The 15,874-nt window shown below is 39.3% G+C and overlaps 1 protein-coding gene across 2 annotated transcripts in view; it reads left to right on the plus strand.

The window, feature by feature from the left end:
- Positions 1-15,874, plus strand: part of LOC124721326 (contactin) — a 158,666-nt gene that overhangs the window by 12,632 nt on the left and 130,160 nt on the right. The gene's annotated exons all lie outside the window — the stretch shown is intronic.

Here is a 15,874-nt window from a genome sequence, read left to right on the forward strand (position 1 = left end):
AACAGTGCTCAACCACTTCAATAGTAAATCAGTCTGTAGTGGTCTCATTGTTGGTGGGACTACAAAACTTTAACCTACCATCCTTATGACCTAATCATGAACAGAGCATTATGTACTAACATGAAGTTATTAGTGTTTAGTGTAACTTCTGCAACTGAGTTTGAATTCCCAGAGGTCCTATGTTGGCGTACATATTTTATCTCCTGTGGGTATGTCGTTTGTCAATTCTCTAGAGGAAGACTAATAAGCGATGGAACTGTGATGATACTTGCAGGACCAGTTCCATCTTACAACTAAATATTTTTAGATGATGAATTCAAATCTTTATCTTTTAGCTTACATTTTGAGGATTCAATCAGTGCTATAATTTTCACAGAGTCACACCTTTATAATATCTATTGGCATTGTGATCTTTATCCTTTGAATTTGAAATATCATGAAAAATTGTTTGGTCATGAGCATAAAACTTAAAATATGTTTCTGATGAATATCAGTATAATATTTTAATTCTTTTAAATAGTAAGTGAGCTAAAAATTGTTTTTACGTTTCTAAATGTGATAAATTGAAGTTATTAAATGTGGGTGTGAAGAATGAGGGTTTGGTACAAAATAAATGAACAAGAGAAAGAGTACTCATTGTGTTATTTAAAATAAATTATTTGAAGGGTTTTTTTTATAGAGTTTACATGAATTATTGACTTTACAAGCACACAGCTATGTCCAGAATCTAAATGTATCATTGAATTTTTTGATCATATGCAGAGTAATCCTGAATGTTGGAGAACAGGAGCTAATGGAATGTAGAGCATGAAGATTACTCTGAAAGTTTGGAAAATGACAGAGTTCTGCTCCAGTGTTTCAAATTCCAACCATGTGCAACTTTTAGAATTAGTGAAAGAACCACTGTTATTGGGCTCATCACATTGTTTAGTTACTATAGCTGTGGTGTTTAAGTGGGAATACTTTCATGTTCTGAGGATGCCAGCAGTAGCTACTGCCAACAGAAGTATTCAGAGAATGACTGAGGTAATCAAACTGAGGGGAAAAGGATCAGCATTTGGGATTTTGACAATATACACTGAACAGATGTAATTCTACCAAGTGAAAATCTATTTTCAGTTTGTCACTGGTAGCAAAATGTGAGACCAATGCAGTCTGTACATTTGGACCATCCCTGATAAGACTCATCTAACAGTTGGGGGAGTGCAAGAAGTAAGCAAAAAAGATGAGGTGCTGTTTCTTTGGTCCAGTTTGGCTTATTACTACGGTTACACTTGAAGAGCGGTTGGGTTGGGTTGGGTTGGGTGGTTGTGGGGAGGAGACCAGACAGTGAGGTCATCAGTCTCATCGAATTAGGGATTGACAGGGAAGGCAGTTGGCCATGCCCTTTCAAAGGAACCACCCCGGCATTTTTCTGGAGCGATTTAGGGAAATCACTTACTCGAAGAGGGTTAGGCAGTAAATCCATATTGCTTCTTAAGCTATTTCAGGAAAGTCACACTTTTTGTGTTCACAGAGGTGGTTCCTTCTACAATACTTTTGCTAATTTCATTCCTTATATTTTACTCAATTGAGGTAGTGTTTTGATGACATTGAGAGAATGTTAAACTCAAACCAGTCTTCTCCCTTTTGGAATGATCTAAATGATGCAGCCAACTGCAAGCCTGCATTCTCACACCTAATTTCTGATCACAGACAGGTTCTTTCCTCCCCCTCAAACAAATGGGAGACAAAAAACTAAATTCTACCTTAACAGTTTTTTAATCTGTTAGGATCTGTGCCTGTATGGACTTTCCCAGTAATTGCTAAGACAGAGCGAAATGCAAGTATGTGCCAGTATAAAACTCAAAGAAGAGAATTTTAAAAAGGAATGAAGGTAATTTTGCGGGAAAACAATGTGATTGACCTTTATGCGAGTACTTGGTCGGCCCAGTATTGTTGAGACATATTGTATGTAGAAGGATGCATGCTACCACAATCATTACAGTACTTGTGGAGAATTAATAACTTTAACATTTAAGAGTTTTAACACTTGTATCAGAATCTGGGGGAGGAATACTTTGATAAAGAATGAAAAGAGAGGGTGGGAGGTCCCTTCAATACAATTTGTCTCAAAAAGTCTCCATTGTTTGCTGTTGTGTAGACATAAAATAATTTTCTAGTTGTATTGTGAAAGTCATGATAGATATTTGCATTTCATTCCATTATTATGTCATTATTTATTTAATGATATTAAGAAAAATTTGTGCTCACTGAGTCTATGATGTGACAACACAGTATGAAGGTTTTTTCCCAAGTCTCATATTTGTGCTGAAAACAAGAAATCAATGATTATATGTTACATATGACAGTAAAAGTGTAGATAAAGTTGTACTCAAGAGAAAGATCCTCCTCCCCACCTTCCTTCTCTTGACACCTATTGTTGAGAACTGGTTAGTCTGTTATCACACTTTCACAGGTTCTCATGGTATCTCATTTCAGCTGGGTGACAGACTGATACTAGAAATCTAATTGTTTCCTCTTGCTAGTAGTCCTCTACCACATAAGCAAGCCGAGTATGCCTTCTATCCTGGGCCAGTGACTCATGGTAGTATCTATCTAAAATACCTTCTGTTTTACACAGAGGCTCACATACGTACTGAGCGTCAGATCCTATGGTGAAAATCTGGGTTCTAGTGTCTGCCTGGCATATGGCCTATATTTGCCATTTGCTGCTGCAGCTAAGCTATTCTCTTGTCACGTGCTTGCTCACATATCTGCCAGGCCAGCAAGGTATGCAAGAGTATTTTCATTAGCTTTGGAAAAAAATGGGAGAAAATCTGGCAGGTTGTGTACTTTAGCCACCTCATCTAGAACATACTGTTGAAACTGTGGCTTATTTTGTTTTCAGTATTTCTATGAGCTGCTACTTACATAAATCATCCTGAACTTTTATATTGTGGCATTTCAACCATTCAGCAGCGTCAGCTATTTTCATTGTCGTCGTCAAGACTTTGTCTTTAATTACTGAATGTTATGTGGTGACAATAATAATAATAATAATAATAGTAATCTTCATCATCATCACGATGTGGGGCATTATCCATTACTATGAAATATGGTTAATGTAAGTTTTCCAATAGTTGCCCCCAGGAACAACTTAAGCAAACTATCGTGGGTCATCCATCTCTTCTTAGTAGTCGCTTGTTTTCGTTGATTTGTAGATAAGGATGTATTGCAAGATTGTCATTCTTGCACCCATTGCCACAGGACCAGCAGAACTTCCACATAAACAATCATCTGCCCTGTTTCTCTCTGATGGGGTTACCGGTGTTCATGGATGTTTTGTTGAGTCACACAATGTCTTCAAACAGCTCTTTAACAATGCTTCTTAAAAATCAACACTACCACGTTACATTACTTCTCTCCACTATAATTTTCCCTCTGTAAATTTTTTTGCACCAAAAACTGAGGGCTGTGACAACCATTGACTAAGAAGTCTTGCTGCAACAGGAGAATTCTGCTCCATGAAGAGTAATGCACAGTTTATTTATAATTGGGTGTTATTTTCTCTCGTAATGTCCATATATGTGGTGATAAACAGCATCTTATTGCAGTGAATCTGAGGTGGTTTGTCATGGTTCTGCCCTCCTCTTTTTACTGGGTGTCCATAGCTTAGATGAACCAGGCTCTTACTCTTCTGCATAGTCGTTTTTCCTTACAAACTATGAAAACATTGGTTTTGTGTATCTTCAAAGTGTCTGCAATTCATTCGACTACTTTTGTTAGAGGCAATAGAGTCACACCATTGTTTCTCTCCTCCTCAAAATACTTGCACACTGAGTACCAAATTTGCATGTCTGAACACTTAAAACATCACTAAGTCGCTGAACTTTTCTGTTTAGTAACTGCACTTTACTGAACATTTCCGCTGCAAGCTTCAGACATTCTGTAGCACAAAATACACTTGTCATACAGGGAAACAAAGCACACCATGAAACAGATGTAGATTACCAGCCACTAGTGTCATCTGCTATAGTAGCCGTAGCAGAGAGATTTGACTACGGCTAATGGAACAGAAGGCAACTGACCAAGCGCATTCTCTGATTGGCTGTTACTATGGTAGCCTACCTGTAAAGAGTTAGATGTCAGTCACTTTGTTATTCGGATCAAGGTATAATGAAAGCTCCATTCAAGAATTATATTTTTTCTTTGAACAGTATGTAAATTGAAATGTGAATTTGAGCTTGATTTTGTCTTGTTAATATATTTTTTGGCTACAAAATTGGTGACATGCTGATCATTTTGTTGTTGGTTTGTAGTACTGGGATTCCAGAGATTTTGATTCCAGGAGAAATAGCCATTCAACAAGATCACAACACCCCATGGACAAACTTGGTTCTCTTTGAAATGATTGCAGCAGAATTATATTGTGTGGTGTTCGTTGACTTTGTAGTAGAATAGAAAAAATAACTAAATACTCTGTGTACTGTCTGGTTGTCCTTCATAGTTAGATATTTGGACAGCCAGTTTAGTCTTTGCTGTACCATATGACTTTCGGATAGAGTGGCATATGTTTGAACTGTCCACCTACTTTTCATACAATTACTTCAAGCAATGGGTTGAGAGCAACCAAAGCCCAACTGAGCACGCTAGACACACAGTGCCAAGAGCAGATAATGTTTTGTAAGTTAGGCCTCATGTTGCTTGCAGTACATTCCAATGTCCACTTTATCTTCTTGATATGTGCAAAGAAAATGAAAGCAGTGATTAGGTTACATATGGGATGATAGCACGGTTAATAGGAATGCTTTTCAACTATCCTGGGACAATAATTAAGAGCTGTTTTACTGAAATTACAGTATCAAACCATTTTCCTGAAAGTTGTAATTGGTTAGCATAAGCTGAAAGTTATAATTGGTTAGCATAAGCTACTTGGTATTTGGCCATTTTTGGAACACAAGGAAATGCGAGGTCTTGAAAGGGGTATAAACTAGATAAGCTGCATACTAAACGAAATAATTTTTACAGGTAAAGTCTTGTCCATCAAACCACTAATATTAGGGCAGTATGTAAAGTGCTTGGCCTTCCACAGAACTGCCATTGGTATCAGTGAAATTTGGTTTGTTACATTGGTACATGTTGAGCAGTAGCATAAGTCAACTGTCAGTTTTATCAGTGGAACGATTTTGTTTATACAGATCTTGAAAGTTGTCGTTCATATGAGTGAATATACTGAAATGACATATCACCATATAATTCTCTGTTTAAGATAGCTTATCACGTACTAAAGTTAGTCCTGAAGTTGATAGTGGACTTAACTACCAATGTCACAGTTAAGAAATGAGGTACTAAATTCAAGACCGCCAGTGCTTCTCTTGGATATGAACTTCATATAAGACATCCCAAAATGGCAACCACAGATGAAAGGCGCACAAAAAAATATGTAGTTGATTTTATCTGCAGGAAAGGTTAGTGTCAGTGTTCTCTGGGATGTAAGTCTAGTCAAGAGTGGTACCACATTGTCTGAAAAGACAACCTGGTGTTATTTGTATGTCCAGTGTTACAATTGGATGTGCCACTACCAACACATTTCTCTCTTCTACCACACCAAGGATTACCATGCTGACAATCTGTGGTACTACAGACGTCTTCACTTTGTCCTTGTAGATACTCCCTTTATCAGAAAAGTTCATGGACAGGTTTTTTCTGTTTTTCAGTTTGCAGTACTAAAAGGGAACAAAATGTTGTTTTTGTGTTACCTGATATGTGTGTGTCCTTGGAATGACCTTGGCCATGTTTCTGTGCAAACTCACTAGTTGCCAGAGCCGTGCTTAGCAACACACTGTTTGGATTCTTGGCACATTAGTTTCAGTGATGCAATGGATGCTGATTGTGAGCAAAGAGTGAACATTATGTTCTGTGTTAAGTTTGGGAAAACCCATAGTTAAACATGGACAGTGATCAGGCAAGCAGATGCACTTTCGAGAAGTTGCGTTTTCAAGTGACACTAAAGGTTTCGTGAAGGCAGAGATTCAGTGCAAGACAGTCCCAGAGCTGGTCGCCAGTCCACAGCACATGCTGATGCAAACATAGAGCATGTAAGGCAGTTATTGCAAGAAGACCACTACGTAACTGTGCGTGTGACATCAGAAGAACATAACTTGAATCATGATGTGTGTCGTAGGACTGAAACTTAATACAAAACTTGTCCCTCACACACTAACACATGAACAGAAACACGAAGAATTTCTCCTTAGCTACCAGATAGAGCCAGATGTGATCCCACATTTATGTTAAAGATTATTGCAGGGGATGAAAGTCTTGCTACCAGTATGACCCTCACATGAAACCTCCAAATTCTGAATGGCGGAGTCCTGGATCACCAGCCTTAAAAAATGTCAAACGACAACCTTAGAGAAAAACGGCAATATTGATCGCATTCTTCTAGTAAAGGATTAGTTCACCATGAGTATGTTCCTCCAGGTCAAACAATGGACCAAACTCTTTACATTGAAGTGTTGAAATATTTGCGACAAACAGTTCAACGTTACCACACTGATTTGTGGTGTTCTCAGGACTGGTTCTTACTGCATGACAATGCAAGATCCCATACTGTTTTATCTGTTACTGAGTATGTGGCCAGATATTCTGTTATTACCACCCCATATCCGCAATATTAGCCCGACATCTTGCATTGCAATTTTTTCATGTTTCCGGGAGTAAAAAGATGACTGAAAGGAAAGCTTCATCAAGATATTGCCGACATCCAACGGGCTGTGACAAATGAGCTTACAAGCATTGCAGTTGAAAATTTTCCGGCTTGCTTCCAAGACCTCCAGAAATGTTTGCAGCTGTGTATAGATAGCCAAGGAACTACTTTGATAGGAGCTAGGATAATTACTTGGCAAGTGAAAATATTTTTAAAACCTCTCTGAAACTTTTCTGACAAAGGGTGTACTTGTCTTGCTAAAAACAAGTATATTTGCTAACTGAAGGTACATGATGTGGTTGTATAGTGCTGCACAGCTGAGAGAGTAGTATATCTCTTTTTCCCAAGTGCTAGTCGCTTACAGCTCTCGAGATCCTCCGTGGCATTGAGTATTGCGCACACAAGCTCATAGAGTTCATATTCCCATGACTGTTATGAGCTGCCAACCGATACAAGCAGCAATGTCACACTCTTTAATAGGCCACAATCATATCACTGTTGAATTCTGACACGTATTAGTAGATGTTTTTTCTGAACATGAGGCCCAACACAATCTTCTCACAAACAAACAACATTCAATTGCAATTTGCCACTGAGAAATTTCCCTCATCATCATTACGTAGATATAGAATTTTCATAAAATTATCTACATGCTACATCTCCAAAAAGGTTTTTTTTAATGTTATCAACTATTTGAAAGTTTATTTTCCATTCAGATTGATGAAATCGATATTAAAATGTCAAACATTCTTCATATGAGTTTTGTAAATTGAGTTACTTATAGAATGGGTATCTTTGAGAGATGCAATAGTGGAGGCTGCAGGGTACCATATAGTCAGAAAGGCACGGCCTAGTAGAAATCCTCAGAGAACACACAATATATTGAATTTAATTGATAAAAGGATGAAATATAAAAGTGCAATAAATGAAATGGACACAATGAAATATAGGCATCTAAAAATGAAGTTGACAAAAGTTGCAAAATGGCAGAGAGGAAATGGCTAGGAGAGAAATGCAAAGCTGTAGAAACATACATGATTGTGGGTAAGACAGATGCATCTATTGGAAAATTAGAGATACCTTTGGGAGAAAATAGCACCTGTATGAATTTTAATAGATGAGATGGCACATTACTGAACAAAGAAGGGAAAGCAGAAAGGTGGAAGATGTATGTTGAAGAGCTATGCAGGAATAACGAACTTGGAGACGGTATCATAAAAATGAAGATATGCTACTGTGAGAAGACTTTGACAGAGCGCTGAAAGACCTAAACTGAAACAAGGCTACTGGAGTAGATGACATTCCCTCAGAATTATTGAGATCCTTGTGAGAGCCAGCTATTACAAAACTATTCCTCCTGGCACATGAGATACGTGAAAACTCAGACTTTCAAAAGAATGTAATACACTGCCTGACAAAAATAATGAAACACCCAGAAGACAAGGATGAATGTCAGTGTAGCTTTGTACATGAACACATCATCAGGGGGAATGTGAACGATTAGAGTTGCAATTTTCTGCGACAGGTACAGGGTGGCTCAGATAAATGTAGCCCATGTAAGTATAAAGGAAATGCAGTGAATTTATAGAAATGAGGAACTGTGTTGGACTTACCATTTATTTACAATGAAAAATACGTCTATAGAAGATGTTGAAAGTGACTCCTGCAATGTCAGTACACAGCTGTCTGCATCAAAGCATATTCGGATTCATCCAGCATAATGTTCGGATATCGATGGCGGCTACTTCACGGCTGATATTGTCTTTCTGTTCCTGTATTGTGTGTGGATTTGTTTCATAGACCTTGCTCTTCATGTGTGCCCACAAGAAAAAATCATATGGTATTAGATCCAACAAATGTGGTGGCCATAGATGTTTGCAGACAGTTTGTTCCTTGTGAAGACATCATGGACTTATTCCAGGAGTATCTTAGACATATGGAGTCTTGTCAAATTTTGCTGGAAGAAGCAGTATTGTCTTTCAGATTCAGTGAGTTATAGCACAGAATGTATCAAAAATTTCCATGTATGCATCTGTGTTGATGGTGGTGTCAGAAAATATTGGTCCAATGATGCATGTTCCTGTTACACTGCACCAGATGCAGATTTTTTTGTCATGGAATGCTTGCTGACACACGATGTCAGGAGTTTCCATTGCTCAGTACCTTGTGTTCTGTCAATTCACGTGACCAAAAAAATGAAACCATGCTTGATCACTCATGATGAAATGGAAAGGGTCTAACAAACCATCGTTGATCAAAAAATGGAAAATCCAGGATGGAATGTAACAATATTAGAGAAGGAAAGTTGAAGTTATTCAAAAGCCAGGTGCAGTAATGTACACATTTCTGACTGTCATCCTCCTGTAATTGCTGCACAACCGTCACATGATATGGCTTCAAATTAACACTTCAGTATCCGCTGGCAACACCTCCTACATAAATGTGCCTATTGGGCCAATTTACATATAGACTTCTTTGGGCTCTGAATAATTCTTCGGTGAATGTCTGCAATAACTCCTGGTGTGTAAACCGAAAGAATTCTTTGTTGCTTTACATTTTGTACAGATCCACATGTACGCCAATTTTTAAATGGACTCAGTTGCTCTGTTGCGGGTAGTCCTCTATCTGGATTCTTAACCCTGAAAATTTTGCAAGTTCCTTAATTGAGTCTTTTTCACATATGCTTACACACTTATAATTCTTTCTTCTAGTGTGAAAGTCATTGTGCAGATTGCAAAAAGAAACATTTAACTTCACTGATCAAATAAACTGAAATGCTGACAGAAGAATTCTAACAGTCGATTATCGCACAAAACTGTCCATTGTTGTAGCTGTGTACTCGTATTTCAGAAGTTGGAATATTGCATTAGCTTTCAAAGGGGATGCAGGTTACTTTTAACTGCGTTGTCCTGTAGAGCAGCTGCCGGAGTGCATTAGTATTATTTGTGTTTAGTATTGTTACCAGGCCTGCTAGGAGATATAAGGTGCATGAACAGCATGAAATGTTGGGTGACCACTGTGAAGGCACACTTGTGTGACAGTGTTATTGGCACCTGACGGAGCTTGAAAGGGGCCTTATTAATGGTCATCATTTTGCCAGCTGGTTGAATTGTGCAATATCTAGATGTGTGGAGCATTTGGATGTGACGATGGCCTGATGTTCGACTTCATGGGAGTGTGAGGGCAGGATTACTCATTATCAAGGCTCCAGTCGAGCACGTCTGTCTACCACAAGGGAGGATCACCATATTGTGCACTGAGCACATCATAACCCTCTCCACACCTGTGACTGCCATCCAATAACAAATACTGAACTGCTGCTACATTCTGTGTCATTCCTTTCCATTGATCAGCGACTAGGAGCAGCCAGAGCCAGGGAATTACTGTTTCATGTGTAGGCTGCTGTTAATGTCACAACAGAAATGGCTGCATTTGGAGTGGTGCTGTGGCTGGGAAACATAGACTGCTGACGAATGGCATTGCATTGCATTCAGCAATGAATTGTAGTCTGCTCTATCCTAGGTGACGATTGTTGACGAGTGTAGTGGCATCCTGGGAGACGAGTACCCATTCTCCAAATGTTTTGGAGGGGCACAATGTTGTTCCTTCTGGGGTCATGATGCAGGGAGCCATCAGATATAACCTCAGGTCATGATTGGTAGTGACTGAGGGAGCTCTTGACAGCACAACAGTACATTATGGACATCCTGCGTCTTTGTGTGTTACCTCTCAAACAGCAGTATTCTCGTGCCATTTTTAAGCATTACAATTCTCATTGACACATTACGCATGTGTCTATAAAATGTTTGCCTGATGTTGAGGTACTTCTGTGACCAGCAAGATCTGTCCCTAGTAGAAAATGGGTGGGACCAGCTCGGATGTCGGCTCCATCTCAGTGGCAGTATCCAGGATAACGAGGAGCAGTTACAGCAGTTGTGGGACAGCTTGCCTCAGGAGAGGATACAACAGTTTTGTAACACCTTTCCCAACTGAACGAGTACAAGCATCCGGGCAAGAGGGGTGCAACTTCATACTGATAAGTGGGCTCATACTGCCAAGTTCTTTGCAAATTTGGCTCGATATTGTATTCACTGAAATAATATGTGCTCTTTCAACCCATGAAGTTTCATTTTGTTTCCTCCTCCTACTCTGGGAGCTTCACTTCCTTTGTCAGACAGCATAATTCCTATGCTAAAGGAGGGAGGTGTTGACAGGTGATTTGATGAAACCATTCTTTTTTTACAAACAATCCTGTTGGAAGAACATCTGCAACTGAGCATTACAGCAGAGGTTGAAAATACCACTTCAGTTGTAAATTACTTCATTTTCACACGACCAGTTTCAGACTGTTCCAAGCTCATCATCAGGTGTCGTAGCTGTGCTGTGGTCCCCGAGTGCCACATGTACCAGGCGCGGTGTGCTGCCTATGAGCGCTCATAGGCAGCACACCACACCTGGTACATGCGGCGCTCGGGGACCACTGCACAGCTACGACACATTAGGATGGGCTTATACCAGTCCGAAACTGGTCGTATGAAAAAAAAAAGTAATTTTCAGCTGAAGCAGTATTTTCAACCTCTGCCATTCTTTTTTAGGTCAGACTTCCAAAATATAGAAACAAATTATTTACGGAGAATTCAAAACTGGCAGAAGCTGACCTTGGGGAAGGTTAGTTTGGGTTCCGAAGAAATGTAGGAACACATGAGGAAATACTTATTCTGCAACTTGTCTGAGAAGCTAGACTAAAGACAAACAAACCAACATTTATAGCATTTCTGGATTAAGAGAAGTTTTGGCAATGTTTACTGGAATACCATCTTTGAAATTATGGAGGGGTAGCAGGGATAAAATTCAGGGAATGAAAGTTTGTGTACAACTTGTACCGAAGCCATACTGCAGTTAGTCGAAGGGTAGCAGTAGTTAAGAAAAGAGTGAGGCATAGTCACAGCTTATCCATAATGTTGTTCAGTCTGTACACTGATCAAGCTGGCAAAGGAAATAGAATTGAAGTTCAGGGAAAGGAAATAAAAATTTGAGGTTTGCCAGTGACATTGTAATTCTGTGAGAGATGGCAAAAAACCTATAGTATTAGTTAAAATTATTGGATAATGTCATAAAAAAGGTTATAAGAGGAGCAACAACAAAAATAAAATACTGGTAACGAAACAAAGCTGAATTAAATTGGGCAATATTGAGAGAATTAGATTAGAAAGTGAGACACTGAAAGTAGTAGATGATTTTTATGTAATTTAGGTAGCAAAATAACAGATGATTTGCCAAAGTAGACAAGATTTAATATAGATTGGCAACAATGAGAAAAGTATTTCTGAAAATGGGAGCTGTTAACATTAAATATAAATTTAAGTGTTAGGAAGTCTCTTCTGAAGATGTTAATCTGGAGTGTAGCCTTGTAGGGACACAAAACATAGACTATACTCAGTTCATACAAGAAGGAAATAGAAGGTGCAGAAGAATGCTGTGATCAGATGGGTAAATTGGATAACCAATGAGTAGGGACATTTTTTAAGTTATGGCTAATTTCATGTCATTTGTTGCCAATTTAGGTGGTTTTTGCCTATTTTCGTATTATTTGTTTCCTATTTTGATTTTATTTTGGTGGTGTTAGTTACTGGCAATTTTGGCATTTTCTGCCAATTTAGGCAATATTTTTTTGCTGATTTTGGTATTAGTTTGCAACCAATTATCTTTGTAGAGCTGTGTGTCATTGTTTTTGCCTTATTCAATTGTTATTCAGTATTATGTTGAAAGTTAAAATATACTTATCAGTAGCATTATATTTATTGACACCACAAGTCACATTTATTCACCTTATTACAAAATAAACTATTTATATTAAACCTAGTAAATCTAATGAATTAAAGTAAACATAACTTTTCAACCACACACTGTTAAGTTTTCTCAAAAGGAAGCATTTTCATCAATTCAAAGTTCTCTTCTGAGATATTTTGTGTTAAATCTCTCAGATTTCACTATTGTGTGAAAATAGCTATCCGGAGTTTAAATTTAAACATGGAAGGCAAACTGCCTTCAGCAAAACACCAGCATTTTGACTATGACCACGTATCCTGCTGGTGTGGAAAGTTGCTTTACTAAATTATGAATAGATTTGTATCCCTTCAGAATACCCTACCCATCTGAGCCTGTTGTTCTAGGTACACAAGACAGACTTTTTGCCATGTCAGCATTAATAAAGTTCATTATCATCCCATGGTTGAAACCAAGAACCTAAAGCTGTGTACACAGACTTAATACATGAATATGTGTCTATAAGAGTCAAATAATGACAATATTAAAAGGATAGATAGCCACTCACCATATAGTGGAGATGTTGAGTCACAGACAGACACAACAAAAAGACTGCTAAACAAGTAAGCTTTCAGCCAAAAAAGACCTCCTCCTAAAGTAGACAACACCACATACTCACGCAAGAACAACTCACACATACATGACCACTGTGTGGCTGCCGAGGCTAGACTGTGACCGAGCGAGGTGGCGCAGTGGCTAGCACACTGGACTCGCATTCGGGAGGACGACGGTTCAATCCCGCGTCCGGCCATCCTGATTTAGGTTTTCCGTGATTTCCCTAAATCACTCCAGGCAAATGCCAGGATGGTTCCTTTGAAAGGGCACGGCCGACTTCCTTCTCCGTCCTTCCCTAATCTGATGAGACCGATGACCTCGCTGTTTGGTCTCTTCCCCCAAACCAACCAAGCTAGACTGTGAGCAACTGTGTTTGATGGGAAAGCAATATAGGTGGTGACGGTAAGGAGGCGGCTTGGGCAGGGAGGGGGAGGGATAGCAGTATAGGGGTGGGGGATGGTAAAGTGCTGCTTTTGGGAGCATACAGGGACATGTGGGAGGGGGGACAGGGCAAGGCAGGTAAGTGCAGTTGGGACTTGAGATGGGGGGGAGGGGGGGGGCAGGAAAAAAGAGAAGTAAAGAGAGTGTGGTTGGGTTGGTCGAGTAAGGCTGTGAAGTGCTGGAGGGGGAGCAGGGAAAGGGATAGGTGAGTGAAGGATGTTGACTAACAAAGATTGATGCCAGAGGGATTGCCTGAACGTAGGATATATTGCAGGGAGAGTTGCCACCTGCACAACTGAGAAAAGCTCGGTTGGTAGAAAGACTCCAGATGGTGCAAGCTATGAAGCAGTCATTGAATTAAAGAATTTTGTGTTGGGCAGCATGCTCAGCAACCAAATGGTCCAGCTGTCTCTTGGCCACAGCTTTTTGGGTGGCCATTCTTACAGACAGACAACTTGTTGAATGTCATACACACGTTGAATGCAGCACAGTGATTGTAGCCTAGAGTGGTTGTAGCCTAGATTGTAGATAACATGACTAGTTCCACAGGTAGCCGTGCTTGTGACTGGACTGGAGTAGGTGGTGGTGGGAGGCTGTACGGGACAGGTCTTGTATCGAGGTCTATTACAGGGATATGAGCCATAAGGCAAGAGGTTGGGAGCAGAGGTGAAATAGGGATGGACGAGGATATTTTGTAGGTTTGATGGACGGCGGAATACCACTGGGAGCAGTGGGAATGATAGTTGGGTCGGATATTCCTCATGTCAGGGCATGATTACAGGTAGTCTAACCCTGTCGGAGAACGTGATTCAGTTGCTGCAGTCCTAGGTAGTACTGAGTCATAGGGGTTGATGCTTTGTAAACATATAGCATCATAGTAAAGAACTGTCAAAATATCTGACAAAAACATATTTTTACGTTTAGATAACTACAAGAACTATTATACTTACCAAGACATGACAGAAAGACTTTATGATAGATGCAATATGGTCATCACTTCCTACTAGATGTCACTTGATAACGGCAATGAGCCAAAACGGCTTGTCGTGTAAAATATTAAAAAATATACAACCTTATTGCTGCTGGTTCGGAGCATTCATTCGCATAATGTCTTATACCAAGTATACTATGCTGCGGGCCCAACAGAAAATAAAATATTTATTCATCATGTCGACATATTTATTTCTCAACCTGGTCACCCTGCTGACGAACAGATTTCTCCCAGTGAGAGACCTGTTTGTTGATACTGTCAATGTATATTGTTTGACTTTGTTGTTGGAGCCACAACTTCTTCTCTGCTTGAAATGCTTCATAACTATCAAAGTGAAGTCATTGAGGGTGTTTTTTAATTTTTGGAAACTGATGAAAATCGGATGGGGCCAAGTTGGGACTGTATGGAGGATGATCTGTGACAGTGAACCCAAGGTGTTTAATAGTTGCAGGTGTCACAGAACTCATGTGGTCTGGAATTGTCATACTGAAGGAGAGGGTGCCCCATGTGTACATAAACTCTTCAAATTCAAAATTTGATTACAGCAAATTGTTTCTCATGCACCTACATAGGTACATTACAACTGGCATTTTATGCGCAACAGTTCACAACCCTCTAGCAGCAGAGGGCTGCAAATACAGTACAACCCCACTTTTATGTACCTGGAATTATTGATTCCGTGCGTTTTACAGCATTTTTTATCACTCCCATCAAATTTCCTATGTTCACAATGTTAAGTCACACCCAATTTTGTGTTAATGTATCTACAATTTTCCCACAATTTACACATTACAAAAAATGTTTGTGGTGACAAAAACTCACGCAAAATGGCGTTGGCATGGCATTGACTGTCAAGAAGTGTTCACAAACGTTACATGGTTAAGTTTCTTGATACCAGGTTGTTCTACTGAGCAAATCTGAAATGGTAAACTGGTAAAAGTCTGAACGATCCATGCTGTATCTCCTGCCACTGCCAAGCTCTACTTGGCGTTTTGGCTGATAGAAATAACTAGGGTTCATTCAAATCATGACCAATCATAACGATGAACAAAGTGTCTCTACTGCACGTGCACAGCTTTGTTGTGTGATCGTCAGGAGCTCTTGACACTATTGTTGAACCATATTTTGTGTGTTTCAACACCTGGCCACTTGTAGCGCTAGTTGACACCTTTGCACACTTTGCGTTCCTCAAATGTTTTTGTTTTAAACACAACGCCATATTTTTTCATGCTTAACAAGATGTATTTCGAGAATTTATTCTTGTTGTTAAGTGCTATATTTACGTGAGTATTTGTGTGATGTTTCACAAACAAACAAGGTGAGTGATAGTGTGCGTATGTGTGGTTTCCTATATGACTGGGGAGACACAG

The sequence above is a fragment of the Schistocerca piceifrons genome, chromosome X (genome assembly GCF_021461385.2).
Source record: "Schistocerca piceifrons isolate TAMUIC-IGC-003096 chromosome X, iqSchPice1.1, whole genome shotgun sequence".
NCBI lineage: Eukaryota > Metazoa > Arthropoda > Insecta > Orthoptera > Acrididae > Schistocerca > Schistocerca piceifrons.